This window comes from Cornus florida, unplaced genomic scaffold (genome assembly GCF_030987335.1).
Source record: "Cornus florida cultivar Cherokee Brave unplaced genomic scaffold, ASM3098733v1 CherokeeBrave_3.0.0_Hap2_Chr01, whole genome shotgun sequence".
NCBI classification, from domain to species: domain Eukaryota; kingdom Viridiplantae; phylum Streptophyta; class Magnoliopsida; order Cornales; family Cornaceae; genus Cornus; species Cornus florida.
In genome coordinates this window covers 47,966,646-47,983,803 of record NW_026775571.1, presented here as the reverse complement: position 1 = coordinate 47,983,803, position 17,158 = coordinate 47,966,646, and positions in this window count along the sequence as shown.

Genomic DNA, 17,158 nt, shown 5'->3' with positions numbered 1-17,158 from the left:
GCATATGCTAAATGCAATTGTGTTCCCTACGAAAGTGGTGTTATCCTTTTATTACTTTCTAGTTCATAGTTGTATAGTTGTTTATTTTATTCCTTTACTTTGTAGTTCATTGCTAGGGACTAGCAATATTTAAGTTTGGGGGTGTGATAAGTGCTGAAAAGTGCCAATTTAAACCCCTTAAGTTTGAGTATTCTAGAACCCTTATTTATCTTATTTTCCAATTTTAAACTAATTTCATGTTATTGCCCTTTTCAGACGTTTATCCCCAAAATAAGTCAATTAAGCCAAATTAGAGCATAATATCTCAAGCTGAATGGAAGAAAGGAGCAAAGTGGTGAAAACAGCAAGCTTAGATCGATCTCATAATGATCGATCCAGCCTCATCAAGATGGATCAAACCCCTTGTCCTTATCCTCAAGAATTTTCATCTTCGATCAATCTCACCATTCTTTTGATCGATCGAACTTCCTTGATCTTATCCTCACCTACCACTTTTGTCTTTTTCCCAAAATATCTTAAAAATATCTTAGAGATTTGTCGTATTCCAAAAAGGTGCCGCCAAGGATTGATCGATCTGGCGATACTTCGATGGATCTGGCCACAATTCGATCGATCCCATCTGAATTCAATCGATTGAACCTCCTCAAGTCCGAAATAAAACAGAGTCCAGCTCATTAAAAGATGTCTCGTAGTGCAATCATTGGAAGGGTCCTAGTGCACGAGACCTGACCATTGGGTGTGACACTTGAGCTACCTATATAAAGATTTTGAGTCATTTTACACATATACAATCATAGAGAATCATATACAATCTTAGAAATCTTGGAGAGGAGGCTAGAGATTAGAGAACTATACACCATTTGAGAGTTCTTCCATTCATCTAGGGTTTCCATCAAGAAGGAGATCATTCATACCATGAAGATAGCCCTTTAGGGTTGGATGACTACTTCAATGAGTGGCTAAACATCTACTTGGGGCTAGAGTTAGCCCCTAAGTTTGCTTCCTAGACTTAGTCTTTTGTATATTTTTGGGGATTTAATTGTAATAAATGTTTTGATCTTGGATTTATATATATATATATATATATATATATATATATATATATATATATATATATATCTTGTGGTTTTTACTTGATGTGTATGGGTTAATGCTTTCAATTGATTATCTATTTTTAATCATATGTCTATGTATGCTAGAATGGATGATTCATGTTCTTTTATCTAGATTTAATAGAATTTGTGCATGTCTAAGTGTATTGATGAAGTTAATCTAGTGATAATCAAAACATAGTGCTTAATTGAACACTCTTGTAATTTATTTGATGGTTCACACATGTTTCTTGATGGATTGTGACACACCTTTAGCTTAATTAGTTTAATTTTCATGTCTTTAGTCTAGATGTAGTGTAGTTGCTTTAAATTCCTAGATAGGTGGACAATCTATTCTTGTTCCTTGATGTTCCATACTTATGAATGCAAAAGGTGTATGTCTTTAGATAATTGTGTGTGCATAAATTGTGGTTTCATTGAATGGATTATGGTTTCATTTGATAGGTCATACTTTCCATTTGAATTGACTAGACAATCTATACTTATTTGTCATCCATACTTAGTTTCAATTAATGTCACACACACACACAAGTTGCAATTCAATTTCCCCATTGATGTACAATTACTAGTATCTAGTGAATTCAAGCTTAGTGGTGAGCTCTAAAACCCCAAGTCCTCTCATCTATATCTTTTTCCCTACTTTCTAAATTAGTTTCTTTGCTTACTTTAATTTTAATTGCATTGTAGTTTAATTAACCAAACAAACCACCTTTTGATCACTTGACCTACTAATCCAACCTTGTTTCCATTTCAAATATGTAACTAATCCCTTGGGATGATCCCTACTCACCCTAGCTATATTTAATAGTTAGAGGTAGTAGTGACACTTTATAAATTCAAACTTAGCCACACTTTCATTGCAATTTGGGGTGTACCCGCGACAGACCACACCACCGCGTTAGAAACACGCGCTCTGATCATGGTCATATTTTGGCCGGCCGTTTGTCAGATGGGGTAAACTATAACAAAATTGTATAGTTTTGGTAGTTCAGGTAGTTTATTGCAGATATCATAATAGTTCAAGCATTTTTTTTTTTTGCATTTTACCTTATATTATATTTAGATTAAGTTTCTAGAGCTTTCTACTAAATATATACTTGATATATATTTACATATATATTTTTCTAAAATATATATAAGGTAAATATTGCTTAAGATCAGTTTTGCTAAGAGTGTTAGTACCATCCATATTGATATTTTAGCATGTTCTTGAGCATTAAGGAAATATTTTCTAAAAGATTGCAACCGTAATATTTTGTTAAATTCTAAGTTATTCACAATTCACAAGTCAAGGAAGTTGAAAATAACAAGTTATATTGATGTTCTTTGATTAGGCTGTGTCTCATGTGAGTTATATCCCATATGTCTCTTGTATTTATTGTTTATAATTATAAAATTTCTTCCATTTAGGAAAAAAAAAAATTAAAACTGTCTCGATCGAACCTCAGCACTTCTCGATCGATCGACACCATCACAACTTTGATAGATAGACTACGCCAAGGACATCGATCGAACTTATCCATTCTCAATCGATCAAACACCATCACAACTTCGATCGACAAACTCTGTCAAGGACATCGATTGAACTTATCCATTCTCGATCGATCAAAGGCGTCATAAGTGAAATCGATAAAAACATTTTAAATGTAAAACTTAACTTCCATATTGAATTTAGTTGATTTTTTTCTAATATTTTAATTGGTAAAGATTAAAATATTTTTGTGATAAGAAAATATACATATACATTATATATATTATTTTAAAAAAAAAATTTATATTATATTTTATTTTCAATTGGTATATAATATACGACTTGAAAAACAAGTATACTTGGAGGCCAAGATATTCGAGTAGGGAACAAGTATTGTTTTTTATATATGCAAGGTCTAAAAATAGAGATCATGTGCCTTGCATCGTTTCTCAGACCGAGCATCTCTCAAATATACCTACAGTCCCAGAGTGTTTACTACCACTAAAAGCATTCGTTTATTTATTTATTTATCCACGAGTATCTGTGTGAGAGTTTTACTTGTGTGTATCCATAAGAGAGTGTGTGAGGGATATTTCTTATATGAGTTGAGGCACCACACTTGATATATATCATATACCATATATCTTGTGATTTTATTTTTACATCATTTATACATACCATATACTCTGCATTAGATATGTTGATTATGATGTATTCATTGTTTTGATAATATTGTTGCGGTATGAACTGAAAGTTCAACATCATCACAAGGCCAAGAAGTGCTACTATCAAAGCCAAATCAAACACAACAAAGTGGTGGACAGATTGGTTTATGGAATAAGTCCAAGGTGAAGAAGCTGTGCATTATGGGATTGATGTGAATCAATGGAATCATGTAGCGGTTAGATGTATCAGTTGGAGGATACCTGGAGATTTTTTGGAGTGCTTTAGTAAGGCAATTGGGTGAAACAGGTTGAGTAAGCAATTGCATCGTGAACGAGCATCAAAGGTTTGGTATCTTATTGAGCTTGGAGGTTAGCTAGTGTTCATGGTGATTGAACTGAACTAGTTGTAATCTTTTTCTTCATAGTGATATTCTTGGCCGTGCCAAGTCTCGAGGTTTTTTTATTTACCATTAGGATAAGATTTTCCTCGTACATCTGGTTTGTAAGTCTCTATCTCTACTTACTTTACTACACATATTAATTGCTTATATACTGCTATATGGATGATGTATACTTAAATGTTTCTCATGATGAAATCATCACATATATATGTGTAAAAGTCTAAAGCAATTAAACCAGATTTATCATATCACTATTTGGTTGGCCAAATTCAACTAGAAATTGGTTGATAGTTTATTTTTTTATTAAATAAATCAATTAGTTTATTTTTTTAATTAAATAAATATTTTTATTATTTAGTACTGATTTATTTAAGGGTCAAGTACTCAATAATAGACTACAAAGGAAAATAAATTCACTAATCATACTTGAATTAATAGATCTAGAATATATTAACTATCACATTCAATAAGAAAAGAATTGAGTGAATTTATATCAAAGTCATTACATAATCGAAAAAAGCGAGAGCCAACCTATTCACCCCCCCTCTGGGTTATATCTAAAGGTCCTACCCTTTGCGTTCTTGATTGTGACTTGCTATAATCTCAGTTAAGACCTCTTCAGTTAGACTCACTCCTGAGCTAAACTGATAGAACCCAAGGCATCAAGCGGTCTACTATTAAGCTCTGATGACTGACTTGATCAACAAAGAACCCTTGGTAGGCACTACACCAGTGCCGATCAAGGTTCTCTTCTATATTGCAAGAAAATAATGTCATTCCAAGTTGTGCAGAATTCGACATCAACATATCGTGCCATTTGGGAAAAACGATTAGTTTTTTAAAGAAAGTAAGATTCATACCCAATCCGGATTTGATGATATAGATTATATCAGTTCAGCTCAGGAGTGAGTCTAATTGAAGATGTCTCAACTGAGACTATAGCCAATCACAATTAAGAACACATCAAACATGATCTTAAGATATGACCCAGGGGGATGAATAGGTCAGTTCCCAATTTTTGTTAAAATTTTGACTTTAAGATAAATTCATATAATTGTTTTACTGTAATGAATGCGAAAGATAATGTATGGTAGATATATTAATTCAAATGTGATTGATGAATTTATTTGACTTCAATGATTAATTAAGCTTTCAACCCTTAAATAAACAAATCATATTTAAATAAATAGATTACTTAAACAAACAAATAAACTAATATCATTTATTAAATAAACAAATAAACAATCAGTCAGCCCTTAATTGATTTTAGCCACTTCCAAGCGATAGGTTAAATCTGGTTTAATTATTTTTAATCATTTAAGCATATATCAATCACATAAGAGTAAATAAACAATTAATATGTGAGAAGAACCAACACATTTGGAGCATATAACATTCAACTTCTTCTTCCAAACTTTTTAGAACTTCATCAACATATATATTTTTTAGATATATACATATATATATTTCAAATTGACTAAAGAAAAATAAAAAATCAAAACATATGACTATCAATTTCATCACATTAGCAAAACAGTAATTTAAAGTTCAAAACATTAACAACCATTAAAAAAATTTCAATACCTTCAAAACTTATTGTGTGTTAAGATTTTTAGCCAACACAAATATAAAACTCAATCTCAAAATAAAGTATGACCCAAATATCCATCAAATAGTATGCTTCAACTCAAATCGCGCCGGATTTACACTTCACAAACGAAATCACTCTAAATTGGGCTTGATACTCTGAATTATATGTGAGTGGAATAAACAAGAGCAAATCATCCACATATAAATCATATAAAAAAAATGCTAAAACAATAAATAACATGTAGTCTCATGAAAGGAACACCAAACATAGAGAATTTATATCACACCACATTATAGTTAAGTCATGTTTGTATCCAAATCATACTTCCCCAATATCAAATAGGACTTTTATTAGGCTATAACATTAAGTAAAAGGATAATTTAACAAAAAGGTGAAGATGATTAAAAGTGTATTCAAGAATTATTAAGAAGAATCAACTCACTTGGAGCATATAACATTCAACTTCTTTTTCCAAACTTCCCATTACTTCACCAACATATTTTTTTTTTTTTTTGGCATATCCTTGAGCATCACAGAAACGTATTTCTGAAAAATGCATTTGGACTTTTTGTTAAGTTCTAAATTGCCTTACACACATTATATAAGTATGCATCAAGTTAAAAAAAATTCTAGAACTTTCTATTATGTATTTTGATGTTTAGAATATGTATTTATCATTTTAAGTTGATACAAAATCAAAAAGTCAAAAAATAGAAAGTTACAGATGCATTGATTAAACTTTCATACATCTTAATCGATTGACACCTTCACAACTTCAATTAACAGACTACGTTGAGGACATCGATTCAACTTCCTTGAGCCTTGATCGATCGAATCCTTATATTGTTAGATCGATGGAAACATTTTAATTATAAACTTAATTTCCAAATTGATTTTATTTGATCTTTTTCTAATATTTTAATAAGTCAAGATTAAAATATTTTTCAGCAGAAAATACATATACTTAAATTCTTCTAGAATTGTCTTTTCCATTTATTTTATTTTAAATTGGTATCCACTATATATAACTTGGAAATCAAGTCTACTTGGAGACCAAGACATTTGAGTGAAGAGAAAATATTATTCTTTATATATTCTAGGCCTGGAATAAACCCTACTGCACCTCTCAAGTTTATACAGCCCTAGCTAGTGCTTATACTACCGCAACAACATTCTTTATTTATTTGTTTATTCACAAGCGTTCTGTGTGAGAATTCTACTTTTGTATTTCCATAAGAGAGTGTGTGAGTGATATTTCTTATGTGAGTTCAGGGCACCACACTTGATATATTACACCATATATCTAGTGATTTTGTTTTATACATCATGCACACATATCATACACTCTGTATTAGATATGGTGATTATGATGTTATACATCTGTTGATATATATTGTTGTGGTACGAGCTAAAAATTCAATGGTAACACACAGCCACTAATGTGTGCTCGGGAGCTATCAATAATAAAACCATTACACAAGAGCACAAATTCCTAAGAAAGCGGCTGAGTAGGGTATCGATCCACGAGGATTGCCGAACTTATTGCAATCAAGTTCCAAAGATTAATTTCGGGTTTGTTATTGTTACAAGAGATAGTTGATTTGTTTGATTTTTCGTGGCATAAAAATTTAAATGACTAAATTGAATTCAAATAATGAAATATCAATTAGAGGGAGGCCAGGGAATTGAGTTCACCAAGACCTCATAATTATGCATGCTTGTAATTAACTTGGGGATACCATTATGTGTGATATTTAAAGTGTAGAAGTATATAAAACAACTACAACAATTTCTAGAAAATCATGTGAGTTTAAGACTAAGCATAACCCATTTGCGGTCGGCATGGCTCATCTACCTAAACTAGGGTATGGTATGAGCCATCTTCCCTAGGCATGGCCTATCAAAACCTTTAACATCACAAGTTTTAGCACATGAAATCATTCATCTGGTATAGACTATCTTTAGTTGGCATGAACCGTCTACCTAAACTAGGGCATAGTATGGTCCATCTTCCCTTGGCATAATCTATCTAAACTCATGTAAAACATGCCTATAAAACCATTTCATGAATATGCATCTTCATTGTTGCATATGAAAATTACAAGTGTATAAATATATAATCATGCTTCTAAGAAAGAGTTACATGAAACATATACTTATATATATATATATATATATATATATATATATATATATATATATATATTATACCCAGATTGTAAATCAATTTAAATGTAAATAAAACACAAATTGAGTAATACGTCACATCTTTATTCACGAAACTCACCACACACAAGATTTTTTCCCAAAATATATTTACAAGTCTACATAACTACTCAATCAAGGTTACCTCAATCCCCTAGAAGGGGATTTAGCTCATCCTGGTGGTGGTAGGGACTCCGATGGTTGAAGAGAAAGACTCCATCTTCGACTCCATGGCAGCCCAATACCAAGAACAGTGAAGAATCCCAACAATTTATTACTTTCTCTCTCTAGAATCCTCCAATTCTCTCTCTAAAAATGATATATGATATCATATATATAAGATATGCACATGAGAGATATAATACAAGAGATCCTATTCTATACAAGTGTAGAGATATATATATATAACCCCCTCTACCACAATCAGTCAAAATCCTCTATTAAAATCATGCATTGAAGTGGAAAGGAAAGAGAAAAGTAACTCCCATTTTGAATTCAACCATTAATTCGCAGGCTGGCAGCAGAGGTGTGTAACTTTGTTCACCAGTTTTGAACATCTAAACGTGGAAATTGGATTTCCATCAAAACACGAAATATTTAGAGATATGAGTCAGAATTGCACAGAATCAAAACTTGCATCAATTGGAATTTCAACCAGAGAGTTATGCCCTTTTTACCGCAGATACTAAATGTTGAGTTCCAGCCTGGCAATAGTGGCACGTAACTTTCTTCACCAGTTTTTACCTCTCAAAAGTGGGAATTGGACTTCCATTAAAACATGAAATATTTAAATCTCTGAGTTATCTTTCCACAGAATCAAACAATTCAGCATTTGGAGGTTGGAGCAGAGAGTTATGGCCAAAATTCTACAGGTGTGCAATATTGATTTTTGCTAGATTGCTCATTGCTTCTTCATGGGCCAAAATGGCCATTTTGCTTGATATTGAACTTGGGCCAATGAATCCAACCTTTTTACTCATTGTAATGCTGAATATCACCATAGTCCATTGGGCCATCTTTCATTAGAAATCATTGGCTTCGTGGGCTTGCGTTCGGACGCCAGGAAGTGCGTCCGGATGCTAAGTGTCCAGGTCTTTCTTGGCGCGCACGCAGGGTGCTAGCTCGCGGGGCTGTGGCATTGGGCGTCCAGACGCAAATTTACGAGGCTACTGGAATTTCAATTTCTTCAATTGTTGTTCTTGAGTTATGAAGGGCGTCCGGAAGCAAGAAATACACTAAGAGAGTGCATCCGGATGCAAGGCTTGTTCCTTTAAAATTGAATTCTTCTTTTGCTTAGCTTCCCGGGCCTAACTTCATTCTTAGGCTGAGTACAATCTTTAGGCTCTTAGTCCATTTTTTCGGGTTCCGTAGCTCGCCAATTTCCTTATTCAGAAAAAGCCATTAATATCCCGTTTTTACACCATTTTGGAGATAAGTCCTGAAAATGACAAATAAACTAAAAACTGTATATAACATACTTTATTAACATGCTAGATAGACTAAATAATGCAATTAAGGGTGCTTAAATATGAAATATTTGGTGTTTATCAGCCACGGAGTGATACAAACCAAACCAAACCAAACCAAATCATGAAGTTGTGCTTCTGGAGTGCGCTAGTTTTGGTAATTGGATTCAAACTGACCGTGAGTAAATCAATTCTATGTGAACGGGCATTGAAGATTTGTTATCTTTCTCAGTCTGTAGGTAAACTGGTGTTCAACATTTTAAAGTAGACTAGTTGTACACTTCTTTTTCATAGTGAATTTCTTTGTCAAACCAAGCCCCGAGGTTTTTTTATCTAACGTTAGGGTAGGTTTTTCCTCTTATATCTGGTGTGAAAATCTCTCACTCTTTTATTTTACTGCACTTATTATTGCTATGTGATTGATGTATGCTTAAATGATTATCATGTTGTAATTAATACATATATGTGCTTAAATGTTCAAAGCAATTAACTAGATATAGCCTATCATTAATTGGGTAGCTAAAAAACTTTTCCTGTGTTTTTTAGAGCATATAACATAATTAATGCTCTTGATCCTAAAATAAATAAATGTTTGTGAAAGATATTTTAAGGTTCTTTCACTAAGTGATGATGAGTGTAAATGACTAAAAACTTAATTTAACTTTGACTCGATCAAGTGTTTTAGTCTGAAATATGCTAATGATTCTCAAATATCAAATTTGTTCTATAAAAATCAAGGTGATGACAATTCAATCATCAATAATATGCAAATGCAATATATAAAGATCTAAGATACTACATAAGTTTTAAAACATTGTTTTTAAACAGAGACAAAAGAGAAAAATAAATAAATAATGCATACATATTTGCCCTACCCCTAAACCTAAACTCAGCATTGTCGTCAATGTTGAACAAAATCACAATGAAACGCAAAGAGATAAGGTTGAAAAAATATTACCTTAATCATGATGGGTTAATCTTTCACTTGAGATCGAACCAAAATGAAAAGTTAGTAATCACACGGAAAGCTCAATATGATGCATGGGAAAAATGTAAAGACAAATGACTGACGCAAAAGCGAGAAATCCTAACACTAATAACCAAATAGATCAACCAGGATCTTTCTAAAGGATTTCCTCTCCTTTTGGGGACTATAACTCCAACAATGGTTTTAAACATTGACCATTCACTTTAAACACGTTACTGTTGTTCTGATTTTCAATCTCAACGACCCCATAAGAATGAACAATACAAACAATGAATGGACCAAACTAAGTGTCTCTCCACACTCTCCTAGGAACTTTCATAATTGTGTTGTTGGTGGGTCTTAACTAATAATCCTCTAGTTACTATGAAAGGGAGTGGGAGATGTCTAATTAGGAGAAAAATAATTTGGAACTAGTCTTGATAATTATATACCAAATAGGAAAAAAAAAAAATTTAAAATAAAAATCACTTCCATTGAATTAAACTTCAGATAAATTGAAAAACATTTGTTTGGGTGGTGTTCTTGTTGAGTCATTTGAGGAGTCCTTATTTTTCTTTGACAATATAGTAAGGTCCTCTTAGATTTTTTATTTTAGTGGTCCATTCATCGAGTCTTTTGAGTGTATGCTAGGTCGTCGCTCTCTGAATCTAGAGTTGATCCTATTAGATCTAGAGATTGAGATAACCTGTCGAAAGGGTGTAAAAAATTCTAGTGCTAGAGATATTTTTTTGCTCAAGATAACTGGAGAGACTTCTCTTAAAGTTAAAGTCTTCAAGGATTACTACACTCCCAATCAAATTACAAACCCATCGTGCATTGTCTTACCTGCTACCCAGCAGACACATTTTGAGATACGGGCAGCAGTAATCAATTTACTGCTAACTTTTCTAGGTTTAAACTTTGATGACCCCTACCTTCATGTTAAGGATTTTCTAGATATCTGTTCCACTTTAAAATTTCAAAATATTTTCAAGGAGTCAATTAAGTTGCGGTTACTTCCATTCTCTTTAAAAGAGAAAGAAAAATCTTGGTTATACTCACTAGAACCCACATCCATCAATTCATGGAATGAGTTCTGCACTAAATTCCTTATCAAGTTCTTTACCGTGCACCAAAACAACTCCCTTCGTCGAAATATAATGCAGCTTACTCAAAAAGAAGGGGACGAGTTTTACATGTGTCTTGGGAGAAATTCAATGATACCTCCTCAAGTGTCCTTCTCATAGTTTTGCCAAGTGGCAATTAGTTTAATTTTTTACGAGGGTTTGTCACCCTATAATCGTTAACTAATTGAGTCACAAGGTGGGATAGAGTTCATATCTAAGAATGAGGATGCCACATGGAAATTTCTTGATACGCTATTAGAGAGCCCTCAACAATGGGAGTACTCGGGTAGGTTTGAAAGGAATGTTCACAAGTGCCCTTAGAACCCCCAAAAGGGAAGAATCTATGAGGTCCAAGAGAAAACAAATTTAAGGTTTAGACTAGTTAGTCTAACTAGAAAAATAGAGACTATAGAGATGAGAAATGAGGGTAATCCTTTTATTCATTCAGTGAGTGAAGTGTGTCAATTGTGTGAGAGTCCATCTCATATGGCTCAAAATTGTCCATTCATTGCATCTTTTCATGAGTCTATAATTGAAAAAACTAACACACTTAACCCATATAAGAAACCATTTGGCAGTTTGTCCCTATTCTGACACATATAATCTTAATTGGAGAAACCACCCTAATTTTTCATGGAGTCAAGACCAACCTCGAAACAACTAAGGGGTGAAACATGTCCAACCCCAAGGGAAACCTCAAGTTCCATATCCTTCCATGCCCTAAAATGCCCCTCCATAGATTCCTCCACATCAACAGAGACCAACTTTAGAGGATACTTTCCAATAATTCATGCAAAAACGAGTCAATTGATTTCTAAGTTAGAAACTCTCATACAAAAACTAGTCAATTGATTTCTAAGTTGGAAACTCAAATAGGTCAGTTAGCCACTGTTTTAGGGGAGGGAGAGAAGGGAAAGTTCCATATTCAACTAGTGCATAACCCAAAGGGCCAGTCTCATATTAGTGAGAAGCCCACTTTTGGTTCATTTGAGCAAGTTCAGTCTATTATAACCTTAAGATTAGGTAAACAAGTTGATAATAGAATCTAAATGCCTATACCCAATAAGGGAACTAAGAAGGACCATGCTCCTAGTTCGGGGAAGGGGGACAAAGCTGTTTCTATAATTGAACCAGAAATTTAAGTTCCCAATGTTGTCTCACCATCTCCAATAAATCCTACAATTAGGAACTTTAATCCTACTATACCATTTCCTCAAAAACTTCAAAAGACTAAGAAGGGAAATCATTAACGAGATTATGCAAGTGTTTAAACAAGTCAAGATTAATGTTCCATTTCTCAATGCAATCTAACAAGTCATCTCTTATGCAAAATTCTTAAAAAGACTTGTATGCGGTCAAGCATGATTTGAATGTGCACAATAAAGCTTTCCTCACCAAGCAAGTTAGCTCAATCATCCTACACCGCACTCCACCTAAACTTAAGGACCCTGATTCTCCTACGATTTCATGTACTATAGGTGATAAAAAATGTGACGGTCCAAGTTTTACAAAGCCCGGTGCATCAGCGAGTGACCCAAAACTGACCTGATAACGGGTCCCAAATGCAGAAGCGAATAAAAGTGAAGTGGTATCTAGAGATGTATATCATCTCTAAGACGCCAAAGTGACTTCCCATAAAGTTACGGAACTCAAAAGAAAACAAAGTAGAAGCTAGGATTTCGAAACGATTAAAATACTTGACTAGAATTAAAATAGTCTTTTTCACATAGAAATGGATGCTACAGTGCATACCATTGGATAGGCAACAAAAAATTAATAAATTTAGACTCTAAAATCACCTGATTCGGAGTTAGAATGAAGAAGATATGATCAAATGAAGAAAGAGATTAAGAAAGCAACACATGACCATCTAATCTATTAGATGACAAAACAAAAAGGAAGAAAAACTACAGGAGGCCATCTAATCGATTAGATGCTCCATCTAATCGATTAGTAATCGATTAGATGGAGCATCTAATCAATCAGATGGTCTCGCAACCAGGAAATGTTGGAAAAATGCACTATTTTGAGGGCCAAGACGTAATTTTTCGGAAAAAGTTTGTGAAGCGACCTACCCTAAAAATGTGTTTTTTGATCAACCGTGGTCCAAACCAAAATTGAAATGCAAAAGAAAATGATGAAAATACCCCCAAGTGCAAACAATGCCGCTAAGATCATATGCATCTAATAAAAAGATATCATGATTGTGAAACAAGAGTTATGAATATATATCTCACAATGATAAACGCTTTACTAAACTACATCTCATGTTGTCACTACAATCAGGTTGAGCACGCAAAATACATTCATTCATACATATAGGCACACTAGACATTCAACTTAAAACATGGCAACATGACCATATACTTATAAAAGTAACAAATAATCTACATATAACATGCTCTGTCACATAGCAAGTAGATATAAGTCAAAACAAGCAAAACAAGTAACAACCAACATACTCACCACAAGGCACTAGGCCAACCTAATTACTTAACATTCAATCATGTTCAACAATCAACATATACCATAAGGCATGAAGCGTATAACATGTAGTGGCAAAACCATCAACTAGCATGCTCCAAGGGAAAAATATATGCACCTAACAATGCATGAAACTCAAATGAGAAGCCCTGTGCCTCTCACACATCTTATTAGCCATCTAAGTCCAAGACATGACGAGTGGCGAGGAAGGATGATAAATCACTTCCAAGCATTCGTGACCATATGCGACTCATCTAAAGAATGCATGAAACATAAAACACGACAATGTAAATAAGCATATAGATCATGCTAAGGCAATTAAGGAACGCTTTTAAACACTTAAGCACGTAAACATATGAACACATCAAAGCACGTCAACAAGAAGTATGAAATAAACCCAAACCCGTCGTCTATGGTTTTCGAACCCGAACGCTTTGATACCACTTGTGATGTCCCAACTTTTACAAAACCCATTATAGGGTCAGTTTCGGGTCACTCGCTGACATATCAGGTTTTGTAAAACTTGGGCCGTCACAAAAAAAATGAGCAAACTTTACTTAACTTAGATGTGAGTGTCAATCTATTGTCTTCCTTTGTTTATAAGCAACTTGGTCTTGGTGGTTTGAAACTCAAGAAGGTGGTGGTACAATTGGTAGATTGCTTAGTTAAGGTGCCTCGTGGTGTTATTGAAGATGTGCTCATTCAGACTGATAAATTATTCTTTCCGATAAACTTTATTGCCTTAAACGCTCAACCTGTAGCTAATACTAGTACCAGATTCCTATTACCCTAGTTCGTCCATTCTTAACCACTTCAAATGCTTTAATCAACTATATGAATGATGTTATGAAACTTTCATTTGGAAATATGTCGGTTGAGTTTAATGTTTTTAACATATGCCAACAAGAACCAGACTCTGAAGATACTTGTGATGTAAATGTAATAGAAAGTCTAGTTCATGGTACGTCTATACATGCAATATATAAGAACCCTATGAAACTTTTTCCCTTGGTTAAAAAGTTCTCTATAATTATCGGTTGCATTTGTTCCCAGGTAAGTTGATCCCGATGGTCTGGTCCATTCATTATTCGTATTGTTCATTCTTATGGGGCCTTTGAGATTAAAAAGTAGAACAATGGTGAGACTTTTAAAGTGAATGGTCAATGTTTAAAACCACACCTTAGATAAGAATGAAATTTGATTCCAAACATCTAAATAGTAATCTGATTAGTGCTCATGAAAAATGTTTCAAGGTTTAATTATAAGGGTCATTCACTAGCCGATAATGAGTGTAAAAGATTAAAAACTAAATTTAACTCTGACTCGATCTAGTGTTTGTCTCAAATACACTAATTATTCTCAAATTTGTTTTATAAAAATCATAATATGCAAATTCAATATAAAAAAATTTAGTACGCTACATAAAATTTGAAACTTTTATTATTTTTTAAACTGAGAGAAAAGAGAAAAAAATAAATAAAATAATACATACATATTTGCCCTACTCCCAAACCTAAACTCAACATTGTCGTTAATGTTAGACAAAATCAGAATGAAACACAAAAGAGATAAGGTTAGAAAAAATCACATGAAAAGTTAATAATCACATGAAAAGTTAAAAAATAACAATGTTTGCAGATGTCTCAATAACATAGTAGGTTAGTGCCTTTAGTGATTTTAGAGTGCTAGACCTCGACTCTCCCCTTGTAAAAAAAATATATATATATAACAATGTTATCTTAGTGCTTTTGAGGTATTAGAACTTGAATAATGGGTTCATATAACTCATATTATTAACGAAAATGAATATTTTGCGATGAATGATAATAATTATTAGAATAGATATGCGCCGACTGAAAGTGATTTTGGAGTGCTAGACCTCGACTCTTCCCTTGTAAAAAATAAAAAAATATATATAACAATGTTATCTTAGTGCTTTTGAGGTATTAGGGTTTTTTTTTTTTTTTTTTTAAAAAAGAACTTGAATAATGCGTTCATATAACTCATATTATTAACGGAAATGAATATTTTGCGATGAATGATAATAATAATTAGAATAGATATGCGCCGACTGAAAGTGTGAGAGATATAATAGGAAATGACGTGATACAATAAAACCATCGGTTGCACCAATAGAAAAGAAAAGAATAGTTTATATACAAATTTTAAAAATATATATACAAATTTTAAAAATATAGAAAAAAAAGATTAACATGTAATGAGATAAATATCAATGGTACAAAAAAGTTGAATATAATATGAGAAGTGACTTATATGTCCAATCTCATTCATGGACGTATCAAATTTTTTTTTTTTAGGGACACATTGTACACTAAAAACATATAAATTAATATTTATGGAGTATATATATACATAAAGAGATATATGTAGATATATATAGAGATTGATATTTTTGTTATAAGGTAAATTAATAAATTATATATATAGAATATGATGAATGAATAATTTAAATACCGATGTTAGGGGAGGATTGTTAAATGAACGTATTATCTCATAAGATTGAGATAGACTCTACAGATTATGATAAGGATAAGACTAACTACACGACTGTAGCTCTATGTTACATCCTGACCTAAGCCCTATAAAAAAAGATTACTTTAAAAAAAGATTACTTTAAGATATGAAGGGTATCCTAACTCAACTTATTGATCTTGACCTAAGTCCTATAAAGAAAGATTATTTTAAGGTATGAAGGGGATCCTAACTCAACTTCTTGATTTCTCTCGAGAGATTAATTTGTATACTGATTTGTTCGTGAGAGCCTACTCCACGGTAACACACCAGTGCTTGTAGGATCATTTTTTTTTTTTTTCTTGTTCAGGAAATCAGATCAGATCCGAGTCGCGTAGAATCCATCGTCAAGAGAATATAATGAAACAATTTAAGAAAAAAAACATTTAAGGAAATATATATTGTATATAAGGGGAGGAGAAATTTCAGGAAACATTTTTATACAATTTTTAAAAAATATATACATATTATAGGAAAATATATATATATAATAAAGGAAGAAAAAAATTTAGAGTCGTGGTAACTCAACAATATTTTATAATATTTTTAACTATTATTTTAAAAGTAATGTTTTTCGATAATTTTTTCATTATTACTCCGTACTTACTTTTATTTGTTTGTAACCCGCGCATCTAGGGTACACCCCAGCGCAGTCTTAACGTGGCTCCCTGCGCGCATCCCAGCATGCAGTCCAAGCTCACCCGAACGTGCAGCCAAGTGCACCCCAACGGACAACCCATCGCATTGCAGCTTGGTCCCTGATCTCATTCACGTGAAATTAAATCGATAATGATCGTGAAGACACGTAATTAAACCTAACTTGAGAAAATGTCAATGTATTGAACACTATAATAAATGGTATATAAATAATTCGGATACACACGAGTGGAGCGAGATAAAACGTCGTTGTTACTGACCTCCGGCGCTCAAACGCTTTGCAGTTGAGTTATTTTCCCAGCGGGGCCCACATAAGCCAAATATTAAAACACAAAATCCAGTCAGTAGTGGGTTCAATTCACAATTTCCCAAAGTCCACCAGATGGGGGAGTGGGAGAGAGAGACAGTAAGCACGTGCGAAAGCTTCATGGGACCGAGTGTCGCACGTGTCTCAAGCCAAACAGATGGGTTGCTTGGTTT